The sequence below is a fragment of the Schistocerca cancellata genome, chromosome 1, assembly GCF_023864275.1.
Source record: "Schistocerca cancellata isolate TAMUIC-IGC-003103 chromosome 1, iqSchCanc2.1, whole genome shotgun sequence".
NCBI classification, from domain to species: domain Eukaryota; kingdom Metazoa; phylum Arthropoda; class Insecta; order Orthoptera; family Acrididae; genus Schistocerca; species Schistocerca cancellata.
This window is the reverse complement of record NC_064626.1, coordinates 16681312-16698608: the sequence shown is the minus strand read 5'-3', so window position 1 is coordinate 16698608 and position 17297 is coordinate 16681312. Positions and strand designations below refer to the sequence as shown.

The 17297-nt window shown below is 42.2% G+C and overlaps 1 protein-coding gene across 1 annotated transcript in view; it reads right to left on the bottom strand.

Annotated features, from left to right (window-relative positions):
• Positions 1-17297, bottom strand: part of LOC126164465 (protein flightless-1) — a 167036-nt gene that overhangs the window by 101136 nt on the left and 48603 nt on the right. The window lies entirely within an intron of this gene.

Sequence of the window (17297 nt, the reverse complement as noted above, 5' to 3'; positions counted from 1 at the left end):
TATTCTTTGTACAACTGTCTCAGGACCGAGACTGCAATAGATTTTTAAATATGCTGGTAATCTCAGGGTCTTTGATATACCTTCTGTAGATGAAACTAATGATTACATGGACTTTAACTATCATGAACTAGGAACTTGAAAGGAAACCTGGATAGTCAGGAAGGTCACTGACTAATTAAGAATATTAATAAAGAAGACAAATTATGGGTCCAAGAACACACCATCTAAGTATTTGAATTATACGTTATCGTAGTTGGTTCTATTATTACGTTTTGGGTTACTGAAAGTTGTCAAGAAATTTTTGACGGCACTCACCATGAATGAGATATTTGTGAAATTTATGAAATATCATCATAAAATGATCTCTTTACATTTCTATTTGTAAAAACAGATAACACTTTTAACTCTGTTCATATATTCAGATAACTTAACTGCCATTAGATAAACAGTATATGTAGATTGTTTGATTTCAACAGCACAGTGTTCAGAATGCTTTTCAATACTTAAGCGTTCACTTTGAGCCACATGGTGAACTGTGTGTGGTTTTCTTGCTAGTACAAAGCAGCCACTCTCATTACTGTTAGCTCTAAAAACACTGCTAACAGTAATATGTTTTCACATCAGGAAGAAACACATTTCATTTTTACGTAACACTTAAGAAACAACAAACATTAATCCTGAAAGTATTTTCTATTAAACGGCAGTACTGAGAACAACATATATTCAAGAATTAAAATTTGGATGCTATAAATAGGATAACAAACTACTACACAAAGTAAAATTGTCATTTGTTCATAAATTTAATGATCCAAATGATAAAATTTAACATTTTCATTGGTATATTTGCAGAAACAATAATCTACATGTGAATATATGTGTCATAAATATCATAAATTTATTACCTTAGTCAACAGCGAAAATCAGGGAATGGAATACCCTGTAGTGAAAACAGGGAGACCTTAAAAAGGAATGAGAACGTAAACAAAGATTCTGTTAGCTCATCCATCACATAGACACAAAGGCAGTACACATTTTCCGTTACTTGTTGGACTGCTTGCATCGCCATACAGCCCTCCTCCTGTAGAGCAGAGTTCAAGTACCATTATCTTGCATGCTCTCGTGCGAACTGGTGTTGATATCAGTGGGTGTGAGTGCTCGTTGAGTGGAGAACGGCTTTCAACACATGAGCATCTGCAGTGGCTGACTCCACTTTTGACGACAGCAGTGTGACATCTGGAGCCAGTGGCATGGGGGCCTGCTCAGCAGGAGAAGATCTAGAAGAAGGTATTGGCCAATTGAGAGGCTGCCATTGCACAGTGTCAACCAACAGAAGCAGGTATGCAGATTTTACCAGTTCAATGGGAACCATGTTTGGCTAAGCATTAACTAAGAGCCTCATTATATAAGTATCTCTTTCTACAACTGGAAAGGGGCTGCTGTAAGGCAGTTGGAAGAGTGCTCTAATGACATTCATATGGAGAAAGACATGGGTACACAGAGAGAGATCTTTACGAACAAAAATGGGTGAGTTTGCATGGCAATGAGACACCACTGAATGTCATAAATATGTGATGTAGTAATTTGTAGCACCAACGAGCAACAATCTTCAGCTTCATTTCTCTGTTGTGCAGAAATAACTATGATGGGAGTCTTAGAGTTTCACTGTATAACATTTCTGCTGTTTAAGTGCCGAGGTAGCTTTTGAAAGCAGTCCATAGCCTGAGCAATACCAGTGGCAATACTCCCAACCAGGACAACTTGTGACACATTAATGACGACTTGAATGTTCTGTTCAAGCATTCTACCATGCCCTTGCTTGCCAGATGGTAGAAGATGCTAGCTGAAGAAACATTGATGAGTGAACTATCATAAATCAACTAGTTCATTGAACAAAGAAGGCTCACATTGTCACCTTTGATCTGTTGTCACATCTGTCAAGCACCCAAAACTCGAAATCTATGTTGTCAAAAATGCTCTTGCAACTGTCTCTTCAGAAATCTCCATAGTAGGCAGGACTTTGACCTAGCAAGTAGATCTATCAATAGCCATCAGAATATCTTTGAATCCTTGCACCACAGTAATGGCCCTGCAGGATGTCTGTGGACATGAGGAAAATGGCCTATTGATTGTCGAAAGGAACCATGAGATTCATGGATGTGGCATCTGACTTTGGCCAACTGACAAGGAAAGCATGTCTTAACCCACAAATGACAATTATGTCCTACCCCCAGCCAAACATATCTGTCTGTTACATATGAATAGTCGTGTTGGCTCCAGAATGTGTGAGACTGTGAATCGCTTCCTACAATGGAAAGTAACAGAAGGTCGAGGTCAGCTATGTGAAATGTCACACAAAATCAGGAAGTTGTCCGTAGGTACTTCTTGCAGCTGCATTCCCATTGTTTGCTTCGTAAGGAACTCATGTACATTCTCGACTGTTCCCCATGCCATAGCCGGCTGGATTAGATACACTCTTGCTGAGAGTGTGTTGATTCTAGAGAAGTAGTCACCAACTATGTTTGCAACTCTTCGCATGCGACAGAAATTGGTAGTGAATTGTGTGACAAATTCTAACTGGAGAAACTGCTAAGGAGAGCCAAACTGTGTGGTTTGTTAAATGCCAATGAAATACCTTTATGGTCTGTAAAGAGTGTGAAGCAGCATCCCTTAAATTGTGGTCGGAAATATCTAATTGCTTTGTAGACTGCAAACATTTCATGGTCGTAGGCAGTCCATTTAGTCTGCGCGTCAGACAACTCGTGAGAAAAAAAATCGAGGGGGCTGCCATGACCCTTTTACATTCTGTCACAGCACTGTAGCTATAGCTACCTGGCTAACGTCTACAACCGCAGCCTGTGGCGCTTAAGACAGAGGATGAGCAAGGAGAACTGCCTTTTGCAATGAGGATTTCACTATGTGGAAAGCAGACATTTCAGGTGTCAACACAACTGGACATTTTCCTTGTGAACTATTGACGGAAATCGCTGCTGAGAGATTTGCCTGGACCATCACTGTTCACGGTAGATGGCGCCTGTAGAAATTAGTAACACCTATGATATGGGGTAATTGCTGATATGTTTCTGGTAGGGGAACTGACTGAAACAAGTCCATGTCAGATCATAAGAGCTTAATAACTTTGGGAGTCATTCCATGTCCCACCAAGTCCATTGCCTCTTTTGAGCAGCACACATTTGTCACCGTTTATCTTCAATCCATAATTGGAAAGCCTCTGAAAGATAGTCTGTAGGTGAATTTTTGCTCAGCTGCAGATGTAGAAAAAAATCGGCATGTTGCAAGCGACACTAAGCAGAAATCCAGAGTATGGAGGACCTCACTGATAAAACGCTGCCACGTTTCTGCGGCATCCTGAAGACCAAATGGCATCCGAACATATTCAAAGAGGCCAAACCAAAAGGCGTGATTATTGCTGTATATCGTATATCCTACGGTGCTACCAGAATTTGATGATACGCCTTCAGGAATTCAACAACACTACATATTTGCAAGCCTGCCAGAGTGACCGTAAAATCGTGTAAGTGAGGAACAGGATACAATACGGTGTGATGCATGAATTCAAAGTGCGACAGACCTCACACAACACCGTGAACTGTCTTTTGAGCTAAATGTAGGGGTGATGCCCAAGAGCTGTCAGAATGTCTGTTGACCACCATAGCCAACAATTCTTCATGCTCTTTCTCTCTTTCTTTGCAGCAGCACATTTACCAGGAGCCAATTGAAGGACCTTGTAAATAGCACAGGCCCCTGCCACAGTGGGAATATAGGTGTACGGTGTTATGTTTTTCTCGAAACTGTTCCACGGGCAGGTGTTCTGCTGATGCTGAAGTCCTTTCATGTGGGAGTGTGCTAGTTGCGGACACAAAAATGTGTTGCAAAATTATCATGTGTCCATGAACAGTTTCATTGTTCTAGTGAAGTGCAGCCTCCCATATGGACACAATTGCATCATAACAGTGGAGAAAATCTGCACTGATTATGGGCTCAGTGATGTCAGAGATCAGGATAATTCACTGAAAATTCTGTGAGAATCGTAAATTCATGACTGTATCATGGGGGCAGAACATAGGAATTCTCAAATTTTGCACTGCTGTGAGCCATGATAAATGACTTCTTGACGTTGTAGGTAGGGCACTGAAACTTGCGTCAATCACATAAACTAGCTCATTCCATCTATCCTTGATGTGCAGTCATTGCGACATTAGAACATTGTGAAGAATAGAGTGCCCGTCAGCTGTGTTTGACACAGACAAGAGCGCCAGTACAAGCGAGTACGCTGTTCTCACATAGCGGAGCATTGGCAACCCACTTTCTTCTAGTGGGGGCAAAACTATTTGCAGTAACTGAGCGATCAGTTGTGCCTAATTCCAATTGTTGCTCCCATTTGGGTAATAATGTGGGAATACACATTTATGCACAAAGTTTCCAAAGTAATAATGATACTGACACGGTTTTGCAGGCTAGATGACATTAGCTCATGCACTACGGTGTCTGGTAGGTTGAGTGCTGCTGGAAGTGGCTGGAGCTCCTTGTAGTTACTGCTGAAGAGTGTCGACTCAGCAAGGTAGTGCACTCACTTGTTCCGCTAGTGAGTGCTGCTACTCCTTAGCACTGGTGCCCGTAACCATCTCCACAATGCCATGTTTTCCACTTTATGGGGGCTACTTGTGTCACTGAATAATCAAGAATGACAAAGTTGATCTGCTATCAGTAATTATGAGTCGAAAGGTGAGGAGATACTGGAAATCATTCCGTTTTTCACCACAAAAGGTAACTGGCTCATCCAAATTTATTTGAATGTGGTATCAGAAACCTCAGTCATGGAAACCAGTGATGGCAGATGATGTAAGAAGTGGAAGGTACTCCATTACTAACAGTTTCCACTTGTTGAATGCTGATGTCCGTCGGTTTGTGCAATCGATGAAGGAAACAGATATTGACGTATGTGTATTCATTCTTAGGTTGTTTCTTTTGCACCACATCTAATAATAACAATAAAATTTTGTGAGTCCAATACTCCAACAGTGAGAACAAATTGCATGTTATCACCTGAGATGCCCTAGGCCACAAAAGAAAGCTCTTGTGCATGTACAGCAGGTGTGACAAATTTACTATGTGGTGTGGAAGGCGTAATGCAGCTGTGAACTGCATATAATGTGAAGTGTCGGGACTCCCTCAGAAGTTAATATCGTCTGTGGAATAGTCTATAGGTCTTCTGAAACGTATATGATATGTGTCTTGGAGGTGCAGTGTCCACGTTAGTTAGCAAAATGATCTTGCTCTTGATTAGCTTAGCATCTGTCATAGTCAAAGTCATCACTTGTGGAAACTATAAGCCACAACAGAATACAGACATTGTAAAAATTATGACCTTATTGCTTTAGTCAAATCCAAAAATCAAGGAACAAAACACTAGGGAGAAAAAAAGAGAGATCCTCCAAAGGCAAGATGAACATATAAACGATGTTGTTGGATCATCAAAAACATAGACACAAAGATAGTCCATACTTTCAGTTATTTGTTGGACTTGTACCCCATATTGACCCATTATTTTCAAATTGCATTTCACCAGAAAACTGTAACCACAAGGGGAAATTCTAGAATAAACAATTGGATCAGAAGGAGAATAAGGATACCATGTCAGAAGGGAAAACTTAAAATGTGCAACTGTTTATAATTCTTCACCTTAATTACACAATTACTATAAAAGAATTTCAAAACATTAAAGACAGTAATAAGAGAGGTAAAAAGAGGTAAAGCAACAGAACAAATAAGGCAAAATTCACGCCGAGAGTTACATAAAAATATAGGGACTGGTGAAAAAAGGATCATTAGCAAAATTAACATTATCATACATAAACAGAAAATTTAACAATCCACCTCCAACAGCTGCACTTTAACAACTTTTCACAGGTTTTGAACATAATGTGAAAAATTCAAGCTTAAATGAAACATCCAGCCCAAAAAATATACAATAAGCACACAGAATAGGTCAGTGTACATCAGCACTGTCATACAAGATGAAATGGTAAAAGTAACAAAAGGACTAACTATCTCCAGCTCTGCACAGACTGATGGTGTCCCTACACATTGTTACAGAAGAGTGTACTAAACCTAAATGAAGCACATAACACTTATCTGACTGCTCACCCCAAGCAAGTAACTACGCTTATGTAAAAACTTCTAAGATAATTCCAACAACAGAAACTCCACGAAGGAATATAAACAATTAGGATAAGACAGATTGCTACTTACCCTAAAGAAGACCCATCAAGTTGCAGTCAAGCACAATTAAAGGACAGTTGCATAAAGCTTTTGGCAACAGCCTTCATCAGTAAAAGAGAGACAGATAAAAATCAAACACACAAGGAAGCACACCTCATGCACATATGACAGCTAACTACAGCATCTCAGGCCGGAATACAATTATCACATGCACTGCAAGCTGCAATTTGTAGGGGGCAGGGAAGGGGGAAGAATAGTAGTGCATGTGTGGGGAAAGAGACGAATGCTGTCTGGTGGAAACTGCAATGACTAGAATGCCAACAGGTGCTGTGTCTGGATGTCGAGGGAGAGGAAGGCGGGGAGAAAAAGGAGTGAAAAAGGAGAGGAGTGGGGGAAGTGGGCTGGTCTGTTGGTAGAGGCCAGCAAATGTACAGGATGGGAGACAAGAATGGGGAGGAGGTAACCTCTTGGTTCATCCCTATGAAATCCCCAAACCACCTTCCCTACCCTCTGGCTCCTACCCTTGTAACCACCCCCGGTGTAAAACCTGTCCCATGCACCCTCCCACCACCACCAACTCCAGTCCTGTAACCCGGAAGGTGTACACGATCAAAGGCAGAGCCACATGTGAAAGCACCCACATGATTTACCAACTGACCTGCCTACACTGTGAAGCTTTCTATGTGGGAATGACCAGCAACAAACTGTCCATTTGCATGAATGGACACAGGCAGACAGTGTTTGTTGGTAATGAGGATCACCCTGTGGCTAAACATGCCTTGGTGCATGGCCAGCACATCTTGGCACAGTGTTACACCCTCCGGGTTATCTGGATACTTCCCACTAACACCAACCTGTCAGAACTCCGAAGATGGGAACTTGCCCTTCAGTATATCCTCTCTTCTTGTTATCCACCAGGCCTCAATCTCCGCTAATTTCTAATTTCAATTTGCCGCCGCTCATACCTCACCTGTCTTTCAACAACCTCTTTGCCTCTGTACTTCTGCCTCGACTGACATCTCTGCCCAAACTCTTTGCCATTAAGTTTTATTTACATTCCCTCCGCAAACATGCCTTCACCCTAGCCAGATTACGCTCGCATATTTTATTTTCTCAGGCTAGTCTGACATTTGGCATTACCCCCAAAGGCCTCACACTTAAAGTTCCCATCTCTGGCTGCAACCCTTCTTTCCATCAGTCCCTATACCAGTTCCAAACTGAACAATCCATTGCCCTCACCCACCTAATCCTTCACCTACACATCAACTCCTATCCTTAATAAAAGTCCTCAATCTTTCCTCTCCCACATCCACACCGGCTGTTCAGAGCATCCTCCTACAGGCCAACCGCAAACTAGAACAGCATGCCACCCTTCACCTCAAAAAACTATCCAATCTCCTGGTTTCCCACCTCCGGAAAGGCAACTCACTCACCCTTCACAACCTTTCCAGCAAACCTCAACCTCCTCTCATTGCACACAAACCCAGTCTCTCCCATCTACTCAATCTCCCACTTCCAGCTCCACTCCCTTAAAAACCTCAAAATTCCAATCAACACAATCTGGTAATTCAGTAGTTAACCTTTCCTCCAAACCTCTCTCCCAATCTGAAACCTCTGTCCTATCCAAAGGCCTCACCTTCAGCCCCACTCCCAGATTCAACCAAACAGCCCTCGTCAAAGATTTACTGTCCTACACTCGTACTCTCTGCTGGAAGTATCACTTTGCCACAAAGAAAAATGATCCTAATCCTACCCCTAATGATCCAACTCCCCAAGACACTATCCAAATTGAACCCTGCCTGGAACAGTTCCGTTCTCCGTCACAGCGGGACCCACCTCCTCTTCCTCAAAATCACCCTCTCCAAACCTTCCAGGAACTTCTGACTTCCAGCCTTGCCTCTCAATCCTTCTTAAGAAACCTTAATCCTACTCCCAACATCACCACTGCTGAAGCCCAGGCTATCCGTGATCTGATGGCTGACCGGTTCATCGTCATTCTTCCGGCGGACAAGGGTTCCACGACCGTGGTACTTGATCGTCGGGAGTATGTGGCCGAGGGACTGCGTCAGCTTTCAGACAACAACACATACAAAGTTTGCCAAGGTAATCCCATTCCTGATGTCCAGGCAGAGCTTCAAGGAATCCTCAGAACCTTAGGCCCCCTACAAAACCTTTCACCTGACTCCATCAACCTCCTGACCCCACCGACACCCCGCACCCCTACCTTCTACCTACTTCCTAAAATTCACAAACCCAATCATCCTGGCCGCCCCATTGTAGCTGGTTACCAAGCCCCCACAGAACGTATCTCTGCCTACGCAGATCAACACCTTCAACACATTACATGCAGTCTCCCATCCTTCATCAAAGACACCAACCACTTTCTCGACCTGGAATCCTTACCCAATCCGTTACCCCCAGAAACCATCCTTGTAACCATTGATGCCACTTCCTTATACACAAATATCCCGCATGTCCAGGGCCTCGCTGCGATGGAGCACTTCCTTTCACGCCGATCACCTGCCACCCTACCTAAAACCTCTTTCCTCATTATCTTAGCCAGCTTCATCCTGACCCACAACTTCTTCACTTTTGAAGACCGGACATACCAACAATTAAAGGGAACAGCCATGGGTACCAGGATGGCCCCTTCGTACGCCAACCTATTCATGGGTCGCTTAGAGGAAGCCTTCTTGGTTACCCAGGCCTGCCAACCCAAAGTTTGGTACAGATTTATTGATGACATCTTCATGATCTGGACTCACAGTGCTTGTGCTGTTTATATGCGGATGGATATGTGTGTGTGTGTGTGTGCGCGCGCGAGTGTATACCTGTCCTTTTTTCCCCCTAAGATAAGTCTTTCCGCTCCCGGGATTGGAATGACTCCTTACCCCTCTCCCTTAAAACCCACATCCTTTCGTCTTTCCCTCTCCTTCCCTCTTTCCTGACGAAGCAACCGTTTGTTGCGAAAGCTTGAACTTTGTGTGTATGTTTGTGTGTCTATTGACCTGCCAGCACTTTTGTTTGGTAAGTCTCATCATCTTTCTTTTTAGATATATTTTTTCCATGTGGAATGATTCCCTCTATATATATAAAAAGAAAGATGATGAGACTTACCAAACAAAAGCGCTGGCAGGTCAATAGACACACAAACAAACACAAACATACACACAAAATTCTAGCTTTCGTAACCAACGGTTGCCTCGTCAGGAAAGAGGGAAGGAGAGGGAAAGACAAAAGGATTTGGGTTTTAAGGGAGAGGGTAAGGAGTCATTCCAATCCCGGGAGCGGAAAGACTTACCTTAGGGGGAAAAAAAGGACAGGTATACACTCGCACACACACTCATATCCATCCGCACATATACAGGCACAAGCAGACATTTGTAAAGGCAAAGAGTTTGGGCAGGGATGTCAGTCGAGGCGGAAGTACAGAGGCAAAGATGTTGTTGAAAGACAGGTGAGGTATGAGCGGCGGCAAATTGAAATTAGAAATTAGCGGAATTTCTAGTAGGCCTCAATCTCCGCTAATATCTAATTTCAATTTGCCACCGCTCATACCTCACCTGTCTTTCAACAACATCTTTGCCTCTGTACTTCCGCCTCGACTGACATCCCTGCCCAAACTCTTTGTCTTTACAAATGTCTGCTTGTGCCTGTATATGTGTGGATGGATATGTGTGTGTGTGTGTGTGTGTGTGTGTGTGTGTGTGTGTGTGTGTGTGTGCGCGAGTGTATACCTGTCCTTGTTTTCCCCCTAAGGTAAGTCTTTCTGCTCCCGGGATTGGAATGACTCCTTACCCTCTCCCTTAAAACCCAAATCCTTTCGTCTTTCCCTCTCCTTCCCTCTTTCCTGACGAGGCAACCGTTGGTTACGAAAGCTAGAATTTTGTGTGTATGTTTTTGTTTGTTTGTGTGTCTATCGACCTGCCAGCACTTTTGTTTGGTAAGTCTCATCATCTTTCTTTTTAGATATATTTTCCCCACGTGGAATGTTTCCCTCTATTATAACGGTTGCTTCGTCAGGAAAGAGGGAAGGAGAGGGAAAGACGAAAGGATGTGGGTTTTAAGGGAGAGGGTAAGGAGTCATTCCAATCCCGGGAGCGGAGAGACTTACCTTAGGGAGGAGGGGGGGGGGGGGGGGGGGGGGGGGGGGAAGGATGGGTATACACTCACACACACACATATCCATCCACACATTATACAGACACAAGCAGACATAAGAAGCAGCTGATGGTCAAACATGCATTTTATACAATTAAAAGACACTGTGAGCTTGCTTCTGTGTATGAATAATGGGTGTTTCTCTATTTCTCTCTTGCTGATGAAGGCTGTGGCCAAAAGTTTTGTGTAAGTGTCATTTAATAGCGCTTGCCTGCAACTTAGTGTGTCTTCTTCATAGTAAGAAGCAATCTTATCTTTCCCTACACTTTCAGTAGAAAGATGACACACTGGGCTACAGAAAGGCACAATGGAAAGACACTTAAACATTAGCTTTTGGCCAAAGCCTTTTACAGCAAAGGAAACAACACACATATTCATTCACACAAGCAAGCACACCTCACACACACACGAGTACCACCTCCAACAATTTGGACCAGAATGCAAATTTCATGTAGAAAGGAGGCATCAATGGTGGGTAAGGGGAAGGGATGATGATAGGGTATGGGTGGTGGAACAGAAGGCACTATCTGGCAGAGCATGTGGGAAATGGACAGTCAACAGGCACAGCATCTGGAGGCTGTGGGGCAGGGAGGTTGGGAGGGGGACGGGAGGAGACCAAAAAAAGAGAGGAGCAGAAAAGGGGAAAGACAGGCAGTTGCATTGGCAGAGGGCAGCACATGAAGAGGATGGGCATACGAGAATAGAGAGGGGGTGATAGAGCAGAGGGAGTGGATGGAAACTGGTGGTTGGAGGGTGTGGGGACAGTAGGTTACCATAAATTGAGACCCGGCTAATTTCAGTAGCACAGAATGTGATGTAAGGATAAATCCCATCTGCACAATAAAGAAAAGCTGCTGGTGGAGGGGAGGATTGAAGATGGCTCATGAAATGAAGTAGCCATTGAAATCAAGTATGTTATGTTCAGCTGCACGTTTGCCACAGGATAGTCTACTCTGCTCTTGGCCACAGTTTGGCAGTGGCCATTCATCTTGGTGGACTGCTGGGTAGTAGTCGTTCCAATATATAAAGCTGTGCAATGATTGCAGCAGAGCTGGTAAATGACATGGCTGCCTTCACAGGTGTGATGGGGTAGGATAGCCTGTGACAGTACTGGAACAGGAACTGCTGGGTGGGCACATTGGGCAGGTCCTTCACCTGGATCTTCCACAGGGATATGATCCCTGTGGCAAGAGGTTGGGTTTGGGAGTGGCATAGGGATAGATTATGACGTTGTGGAGGACGGGTGGGTGATGGAACATCTCTTTATGAGGGGTAGGAAGGATCTTGGGCAGGATGTCCATTTCAGGGCATAATGATAGGTGACCAAAGCCTTGATGAAAGATGTGGTTCAGTTGTTCCAGTCTGAGGCGGTAATAGTGAGAAAGGGGGAATTCCTTTGTCACTGGTCCTTGGGTTTGATGGGAGGATTGGGGGAAATGGCACACGAGCTATCTAGAGGAGACCTTCCTAGCCTCGCAAAATGCCAAACCCCTAGTCTGATTCAGGTTCACTAATAATATCTTCATGATCTGGACTCAGGGCCAAGACACCATATCCTCATTTCTTCACAACCTCTGCACCTTTTCTCACATCTGCTTCATGTGGTGCCCCCCAACCTAGTATGCCACTTTCCTGGATGTTGACCTCCTCCTCTCTGATTTCTCCATCTGCACCTCTGTCCACATTAAAACCACCAACCACCAACAGTACCTGCATTTTGACAGCTGTCATTCCTTCCACACAAAAAATCCCTCCCATACAGCCTACCACCAGGGGACAGTGTATCTGCAGAGACAACAACTCACTTACCCAGTACACTAAGGGTATCACCTTCGCAGACAGGCACTATCCCCCAGACGTAGTCTGCAAACAGATCTCCCATGCCATTTCCCCACACATCCCCTATCCTCCCACCACACGCAAAAACCAGCCACAAAGGCCCCTTTCTTCACCCAATACCGCCCTAGACTGGAACAACTGAACCACTTTCTTTGTTAGAGCTTTGATTTCCTGTCATCATACGGTGTAATGAGGGACAGCCTACCCGAGAGCCTTCCCACACCTCCTAAGGTGTGTTTAATCACTCACCCAACCCCCAAAACATCCTAGTCTATCTCCATGCCACTCCTAATCCCAACATCTTGCCACAGTAACCTTACTCCTGTGGAAGACCCTTGTGCAAGACTTGCACAATCCATTCACCCAACACTTTCCAGTCCTGTCACGGGCTTATTTTACCCTAGCAGAGGCCAAGCCACCTGTGAAAGAAGCCATGTCATATACCAGCTCTGCTGAAATCATTGCGCAGCTTTTTATATTGCTATGACTACCAACCAGCTGTCCACCAGGATGAACGGCCTCTGCCAGACTGTGGCCAAGAACAAAGTAGACCACCCTGTGGCACAACTTGCAGCTGAACATCACACATTTGATTTCATGGGCTGATTCAATGCCCAACCCATTTGGATCCTCTATCCCACCACCAGATTTTCTGAACTGCACAGATAGGAGTTATTCTTACAAAACATTTTCTGCTCCAGAAATTACCTGGCCTCAATTTATGATAACCTTCATCCAACATTTTCAAGTCCCTGTCCTGTCACCTCTTCCTCATTCTTGTTCACCCACTCCCTTTACAAGTTGGGGGTTTGTTGGAGGGGGAGGTGTGTGTCGATAGGGTAGTAATAGTGATTACTCGAGTATTCTTACAAGTGGAGTGCCGTTACACACTGTAGGTCTATATGCCAACAGAATCGTGACACACAGTATCCTTATCTGGCCTTTAATGGCAGTATACACAGAACTACCTTTCACAGTGATGCTGTTATTTTCCTCAGCAGCGTCTTTTGTCATCTTCCACTTCACAATCTGCTATTTCAGTCATGATGATGATGATAATGGCTCTTTACTCAACACAACTCATATATTTTCAGTTTCCTCATTAAGCAAAGTACAAATCATTGTAAATTTCTAATAGGTTCCATCTCAATTACCAAATGAAAGAATGGAAAGTCCACGTTGGAATATCAACAATTATAAAAAGGGTAAATTACTACTAACTGTAAGAATGACACAGTCAGTTGCAGACAGGCACAGCAGAAAGACTGTTACACACTGAGCACAGCCATTTTCAGAAAAAAAGGAAAACAAACACACAATCACACAAGCAGGCACACCTCATGCACACAGACCACTATCTCCGGCCACTTTGGCCAGACTGCAAGTCACTTTACGAGATATGATCTTCTGTTAAAGATTAACACAATGAGACAAGTATGTGGTGCAGTTAGGAACGGTACATTTGTCTTGGAGCAGCAGTACTGATGGCGCGCAAATACCTGACCTTGATTCATCCAGTATTTGAGATTACAATCACTTAGTGGTGACATCCAACAAACTTTACACATAATTTCAAAATTTTACAAAATATTTCTCTCATTGATATCCTCCACAAAAAGATTAAAGGAAAAAATGTTTATTGCTTAATACATTTTCACTGTTCATGTTACCAAATTTCAACATTAGGCATGATATTTTAGTTTGTTGCTTCTTTCCTACTCCGCCTATTCGTAATACAGTTTGCTGTCAGTATCCACATATATCACTGAACAGACCTGCAAATTTACATCATTGTATGACACACAGTTCATGAGATTTGATGTCATAAACATTGAGAAGTATAAAAAAGTAGCTTTTGTTTGAAAATGAGTGTAAATTACCCGAAGTATATTCATCCAGTATTTCCCAATGAGAATGTTTCACAACTTCCAACAAACTTTCAAACCTCTTCTAAACTTTCTCTTGCTTGCACAGTTAACATCAAATATTTAATCTATTTGTAAAGTAGTCAGTCATCTGAAGCTGTTTCATAAATAGTAGTTCAATTCTTTAAAGTGCTAGGTGTTTATTGGTAGAGGAGATATTGAATCACATACAGGCACAATAAGAGATTGCTACATATATTTCAGCTCTAACATTGGATAAGCTCAGTCTGCATAAAAAAAGTGGCAGAGTTCATGAATCAGAGACTATGTATTCTGCATGGGGGGCAAATTGCAACATGGGGTATGAAGAATTGCCATGCAATAGGTCGGGACCCTTCATTCCAGCACTGTGTTTATGATATGTTTATGATCTGGTCACACAGCATCAAAGTTTTTCAGCACTTTCTCCAGTGTATGAATGGCATGCACCGTAACATCTAGTTCAGTGTCAAGAGCAGCAAAGGTGACATTTTTAAGTGTTTCAGTAGAATCTACACCAGATGTGTGTACTGTACACCAAAGCATCCTGACTTAAATCTCAGCGTGCAGAGCTTCCATCACCTAGCCCAGATATGTTGCTCACAGAGCTACAGCTGTTTCTTTTAAGTACCACTTGGATTCCATGATAAAATAACTTAAGCATATGTACCCAAAAGAATGGTTGTCACAGTTGTGATATTAAATTATCACTCTCCAAAAAAGGAAAAAACATATATGTTCAACAATGTAAGGTGATTCATGTATTGTGCTGCTTCTTTTCTTTGACGTTTATTTCTAACAAATAGAGAGTATCATCCACAGCAGACACAGGATAAGACGCATTTTATTTCTGCTCAAGACGATAAGAGACCTCACACCCAGTTAAGGTGATACTTAACCTCACAGTCCCTTGAGCTTACAACAAGCTTCATCAGTGAGGAAACAACTGTATCTTCCAGTCAATTTGAACTATTTCTGAATGTTGTATAGAACACCCATGGCAGATTCAAAATCAGAGGAAAATCAGCACTTTCTGAGCAAAGCTTCACAAATGAACACAAAATTATGTTTGTCCCTCACATCAATCTACTAGGATTCTGTTATCAAAGAGGCTGTAGCAATCAGAATGTACAACAATAACTGGGATTGTAGCTGTAATCTTATGGTCCACTGAAACACACTACGTTGAGAATCTAAACAGAGATTCACCAGGGTTTTTACGTTTGTATGGCCACCAATAGTACTGCAAACATCGACATTATTTTGGCAGTGAGTAGTCATAATGTAGGCTGATCAATCACGGTCGATTACAGTGACACTGTAGCAGCAGTTATGACAGTCAACTGTAGATTATCTTCAAAAGCTCCAGTTTTTAATCTGTTTTACATGGCACGAATATAGAGAATTTCAACAGAAATGGTTAAGAATGTAGGCAAAGTAATACCAAAGGAACTTTCAAAACTTTTACAGAATCACTGGCAACGTTTGTTTGTTCAGTAATTTTTTCTGATGTTTGGCCAAACAAGGCATTGGCATTGTCAAAGGTTCACCCTCCATTGTTGGCGGCTGACAGAACAAGTAGCAACAAGAGCTACAATAATTTTTATTTTTACATAATGTCTGTGGATGAAGACACATCTCAAAAACTATAATAATGCTGTAATTCTTCTACTTCACAAGAAACAAGACAGAAATGGCATGAAAAACAACAGAGCTATCAGCCTTGTCTCTGTAATGCACAAAATATTCACTAAAATTATCACCAACCATATACAAGAAAACCATTGAAGATCAATCATATATCACAATGATCCATTTACAAGTCGTCAATGAAATTATAGAACTGAGCAATAACAGGGTGTACATGTGGAGAAGAAAAAAATCCCTGCATTTTTCCCCCATTAAAAATACAGTTTCTCCTGGGTGAACATACACCTCTTACAGGGTGAAAATACACTAGACACCAGGCAAAAGTCCATTTATTCTGTGTCAAGTGATAGTATACTTTCCCTTGGAACTGTAAAACTTATAAATCCTCTGAATGGTAAAGTATCTATACACTGGCACAGAACTTTCTGGCAGTTAGAAAACAAAACTCAGCAAAAAATAACACAATTTGGAACGATCTTGGATGCATTGCAACATGTACACTGCATGTTTTCATATTATAAAAGAATAAATACATATTGCACGAAATACAGTACATAGCTTCCGAAGCACTGAAATCGAGATTGCATTGCATGACGCGCTTTTATCAGGCAATCATAGCTCGTGTCACGTGACCTCACCAGACAATGACAACAGATATTCAGAACATAGGGCAAGTGATGTAATCGGCCAATAGCAACCTCACTGTTAAGCAGCATGAGGAAGAGTTAATGGTTTAAATTAATAATACATAAAGTATAGCAATAACAAAAGCTTAGCTTTCACATATAATATTGGTCACTAAAAATTTTTTGCTGGTTTTTTTCCAGGGTTGTGGTTAGGCAGGATCCTAGGAAAATGCTTAAATTGCAGCAGCTGAATATTCTGACAAGCATGATGATAAATTTCCACGCTAGCACCGAACATTTCATGGGTTATCTGGTTGAAAACATGTTCCATCAAGTGCTTCCACTTTTCCACAGAAAACTGCTCAAGAACTCACCTCACACTTTTTTAAGGATAATTACACTATTTGCCATTGTTATTGCATAATTTGTAATCTATAAAAGAACTAAAGTAAGTACAAAAAACTAATCTTGAAGCTTGGTCATTTTTGGCATGTGTTACCCTTTAAGATATATCAAAACACAAATGTGCCACTAATATTTTAAATAATGGCTGGTCTTCTGGGCCTAAAATTTTCCTAAATGGCTGTTCATCAAGGGTTACATCTCAAATGAATGTCAAAACACCGTTCACAATATTTTCCCAGAACCTGTTAGAAATGTAAACAGTTGTGACATCAGGCTCATTTTTTATTGGTAAACTAAATAGAACTTCAAAACCAAACCACCAATGGTGTTTATTACCAGTTCTGACTCACAGCACTTAACACACAGATGCTTGGTGTAGAAACCACTCAAAAACTTAGGGTTACTCAGCAAGAAATGAAGAGATTACATTTTGGGAAATACACTACTGGCCATTAAAATTGCTAACCATGAA